The sequence below is a fragment of the Schistocerca nitens genome, unplaced genomic scaffold (genome assembly GCF_023898315.1).
Source record: "Schistocerca nitens isolate TAMUIC-IGC-003100 unplaced genomic scaffold, iqSchNite1.1 HiC_scaffold_61, whole genome shotgun sequence".
NCBI lineage: Eukaryota > Metazoa > Arthropoda > Insecta > Orthoptera > Acrididae > Schistocerca > Schistocerca nitens.
This window is the reverse complement of record NW_026045609.1, coordinates 2,501-7,500: the sequence shown is the minus strand read 5'-3', so window position 1 is coordinate 7,500 and position 5,000 is coordinate 2,501. Positions and strand designations below refer to the sequence as shown.

Here is a 5,000-nt window from a genome sequence, read left to right as displayed (position 1 = left end):
CGCAGAAAGTGGTCGACCGACAATCACTCCACCCGCACCCGTACGTGCTCCACCCCAACAGCCCACCTCGCAACTCCAGCGGATGAACGGCGGACTCTTCTCGCAGTCGTAAGTTGCAAACCACCCCTATATCGTCCGTTTCATGAAGAGTTTTATCCAAGATGCGAAATTCCCGCTGTCCCCACACATGCTCTAAGTCTGTGCGCGATTGCGTTGCTCACAGTACGGATTCCGATGCCGAGCGATCAGCTAGAAAGCGCCCCAACCATGTCGATCCCCATGGGCGTTGCACTCGCAGTCGCAAAGACTCTGGGCAATGGCTAAAAGCGCTCCGCAATATATTACTCAGACGGGTAATGACGGTCCGAGCGCTCAGTGTCAGGAGAGCTTTCCTGAGCCCTGACCCACAGGCAGGGTGTAGCGTATCCCACCCGCAGACATGTGACGTTGTCACACGACCAGTTGTCACTAATCGACTGATTGCCGATAATCGTATGCCATACACCGGGGAAAGCTGCCGCAAGGGGTAGCTACGTAGTGCAGTCGCACCTCTACTACTGTACAGAGATAGAACACCGCGTGACCGCAACCAGATTAAACTGATACATGGCGCTGATTACTAATAGATGCAGAGCCATCGGAATATAGATGGCATACGACATACAACAGTCCCTATACATGCTGACAGTCTGTGCACACATGCGAACTACACGTCACCCAGACACTCTATCACACACTACTCTCTGGCTGTAACAGACACAGACAAGATATCTAAGCACCAGCATGGAACAACATCCAGTGCATCCTCTCCGCCACATTACACCATTCACACTATGATAACAAAACCAGGAGGTCCACCCCAAAAACAGAATATCTCACTCTTCCAACAACCATCATTACTCAGATAAGCCACAAACACCCACACATGTCCTAGACAGGGGTGCAACCAACACCACCACACTGCCTTGTCTCACAGCATATAAGCAATGGCAGGAATGAAAGACACAGGCCTGCCACTCCCTTGCCACACCCACGCAACCGGCGCACCACCTCCCCTGAGAGAAAGATGCATCCTGACGTGACACATCTCAGGGTGCCTCAGGCGTCCACTTACCATCATCACTATGAACGAACCTCGTCCCCTCCCCCCTCATACACCATCCCTTAACCTAACCTATGTTGCACCTTAACCTAACCTATGTTGCACCTTAACCTAACCTATGTTGCACCTTAACCTAACCTATGTTGCACCTTAACCTAACCTATGTTGCACCTTAACCTAACCTATGTTGCACCTTAACCTAACCTATGTTGCGCCTTAACCTAACCTATGTTGCGCCTTAACCTAACCTATGTTGCGCCTTAACCTAACCTATGTTGCGCCTTAACCTAACCTATGTTGCGCCTTAACCTAACCTATGTTGCGCCTTAACCTAACCTATGTTGCGCCTTAACCTAACCTATGTTGCGCCTTAACCTAACCTATGTTGCGCCTTAACCTAACCTATGTTGCGCCTTAACCTAACCTATGTTGCGCCTTAACCTAACCTATGTTGCGCCTTAACCTAACCTATGTTGCGCCTTAACCTAACCTATGTTGCGCCTTAACCTAACCTAAGTTGGGGCTTAACCTAACCTAAGTTGGGGCTTAACCTAACCTAAGTTGGGGCTTAACCTAACCTAAGTTGGGGCTTAACCTAACCTAAGTTGGGGCTTAACCTAACCTAAGTTGGGGCTTAACCTAACCTAAGTTGGGGCTTAACCTAACCTAAGTTGGGGCTTAACCTAACCTAAGTTGGGGCTTAACCTAACCTAAGTTGGGGCTTAACCTAACCTAAGTTGGGCCCTAACCTAACCTAAGTTGGGCCCTAACCTAACCTAAGTTGGGCCCTAACCTAACCTAAGTTGGGCCCTAACCTAACCTAAGTTGGGCCCTAACCTAACCTAAGTTGGGCCCTAACCTAACCTAAGTTGGGCCCTAACCTAACCTAAGTTGGGCCCTAACCTAACCTAAGTTGGGCCCTAACCTAACCTAAGTTGGGCCCTAACCTAACCTAAGTTGGGCCCTAACCTAACCTAAGTTGGGCCCTAACCTAACCTAAGTTGGGCCCTAACCTAACCTAAGTTGGGCCCTAACCTAACCTAAGTTGGGCCCTAACCTAACCTAAGTTGGGCCCTAACCTAACCCACGTTGCGCCCTAACCTAACCCACGTAATTGTTTGTTATATGAATCTAGAAATTCGTGTAGCGTTGCCTAATCGCAACCCTCTCAACATAGTTCGCTGCGCGCACACTCTGGTGTCCTGCGTATTGAATCATGTTACGGTGCCTACCCTCACAACATCTAGCGAGTGTTGCGTACGTTCCACATGGTCCCGCTATCCACTGTAATGTGTACTGCTATAAGACGTATATCGCCCCCCCCCCCCCCCCCCCTCCCCTGTCGCCTCTAGTTCGTCAGTCAGGAGTTTGCGTGTTCAATGAGCTTCGCAGCTGTGCAATGGCATCGGCATACGTACGCGGGCCACCTTCCACGTGTTCTCTCGTGCATACGTCGCAGCATGTATGTGGACTGATGTGGCGTGTCGTGACTCATAACATCCAGGCATGCAAGACCCATTGAATTCGCAAATGTAGATGGACGTCTACGTTTGCTGCCCAAGTTACGCAAATGAACTGGAAATCCGTTGTTGCGCGGTTGTTCGCGCTGGAGGTGAATCGTTGATATCGACGATCGGTACAGGTATTAACCGGTTGCTTCAGCGACACCCGTCATACCCACGAACGTGAGTGGGCATGTGGGTATGAAGCGATACGCGGCGGTGGCTGGGTGGGACCGTCCCCGGCCGGTGAGGGGGGGGCGCCCGGCGTGCTGGCCGCGCGCTGCGTGGGCGCACGCGCGGCAGCCGGCTGGTGGGGGCGCCCAGTGGCAGGCGCGCCGGCTGACGGACGCGGCAGGCGGCGCATCTGCGTGCCGGCGCACCCAGCGCGCGGCGCCGTGCGGCCAAAGTGGGTCCTCCCGGGCCCGGTGCGAAGCGCGGTGGACATCTGCAGTGTGCTGGTCCGATTGAGGACTGTGTGCGTTGAGGATGCGCCGCCGCCCGGCACTCGGCGCCGCGACGCCGTCTGCTGCTCGGTCGCCCCCGCGGTTCTCGCAGGTGGTTTGTATCGCAGCTGTGCGGATGTGTTGGCGCGTGCGCTGTGCTGGGAGAGTTCGCTTTGGCACCCAAGTGGGGCTCTGCCCCTCTGTGGCGCTGGCGTTGGAGCTGCCCGGTCACTGTTTGTGGCCGCGTGTTGTCTCCCGCCGGCAACACCACGACAGCACGCTCCCGGGCCTCTGTCGGCAGCGGCAAGCTCAGTTGGGAGCACGGGTGGTCGCACTGAAAGCGTCTACTCGCCTATCTCCGGGCGATTGCGCCTCTCTCGAACCCGACCAAGTACTTAGGACGGCGCTGCGCGCCGCCGGGACCTGAGAGGGTTTCGAGGTGTATCGTGCAGGGGAGCCCAGCCTCCTCCTGTTTGCAGAATAATTGAGCGGACGCTTGCGTGTTCGCGCGGGCCTCCGGGACACACTCCCGGGCGGCCGGCTGCTCAGCTCTAGTTGACGCAGCTCCCTGGTTGATCCTGCCAGTAGTCATATGCTTGTCTCAAAGATTAAGCCATGCATGTCTCAGTACAAGCCGCATTAAGGTGAAACCGCGAATGGCTCATTAAATCAGTTATGGTTCCTTAGATCGTACCCACGTTACTTGGATAACTGTGGTAATTCTAGAGCTAATACATGCAAACAGAGTCCCGACCAGAGATGGAAGGGACGCTTTTATTAGATCAAAACCAATCGGTCGGCTCGTCCGGTCCGTTTGCCTTGGTGACTCTGAATAACTTTGGGCTGATCGCACGGTCTTCGTACCGGCGACGCATCTTTCAAATGTCTGCCTTATCAACTGTCGATGGTAGGTTCTGCGCCTACCATGGTTGTAACGGGTAACGGGGAATCAGGGTTCGATTCCGGAGAGGGAGCCTGAGAAACGGCTACCACATCCAAGGAAGGCAGCAGGCGCGCAAATTACCCACTCCCGGCACGGGGAGGTAGTGACGAAAAATAACGATACGGGACTCATCCGAGGCCCCGTAATCGGAATGAGTACACTTTAAATCCTTTAACGAGTATCTATTGGAGGGCAAGTCTGGTGCCAGCAGCCGCGGTAATTCCAGCTCCAATAGCGTATATTAAAGTTGTTGCGGTTAAAAAGCTCGTAGTTGGATTTGTGTCCCACGCTGTTGGTTCACCGCCCGTCGGTGTTTAACTGGCATGTATCGTGGGACGTCCTGCCGGTGGGGCGAGCCGAAGGCGTGCGACCGCCTCGTGCGTGCTCGTGCGTCCCGAGGCGGACCCCGTTGAAATCCTACCAGGGTGCTCTTTATTGAGTGTCTCGGTGGGCCGGCACGTTTACTTTGAACAAATTAGAGTGCTTAAAGCAGGCAAGCCCGCCTGAATACTGTGTGCATGGAATAATGGAATAGGACCTCGGTTCTATTTTGTTGGTTTTCGGAACCCGAGGTAATGATTAATAGGGACAGGCGGGGGCATTCGTATTGCGACGTTAGAGGTGAAATTCTTGGATCGTCGCAAGACGAACAGAAGCGAAAGCATTTGCCAAGTATGTTTTCATTAATCAAGAACGAAAGTTAGAGGTTCGAAGGCGATCAGATACCGCCCTAGTTCTAACCATAAACGATGCCAGCCAGCGATCCGCCGCAGTTCCTCCGATGACTCGGCGGGCAGCCTCCGGGAAACCAAAGCTTTTGGGTTCCGGGGGAAGTATGGTTGCAAAGCTGAAACTTAAAGGAATTGACGGAAGGGCACCACCAGGAGTGGAGCCTGCGGCTTAATTTGACTCAACACGGGAAACCTCACCAGGCCCGGACACCGGAAGGATTGACAGATTGATAGCTCTTTCTTGATTCGGTGGGTGGTGGTGCATGGCCGTTCTTAGTT

At 53.8% G+C, this 5,000-nt stretch overlaps 1 non-coding gene across 1 annotated transcript in view; it reads left to right on the top strand.

Annotated features, from left to right (window-relative positions):
- Positions 1 to 3,612: 3,612 nt before the first annotated feature.
- The window catches only part of LOC126217145 (small subunit ribosomal RNA), a 1,909-nt gene continuing 521 nt past the window's right edge, over positions 3,613 to 5,000 (top strand). The window contains exon 1 of the ribosomal RNA XR_007542347.1: positions 3,613 to 5,000. This exon is cut by the window's right edge and continues 521 nt beyond it. This is a non-coding gene — a ribosomal RNA (small subunit ribosomal RNA).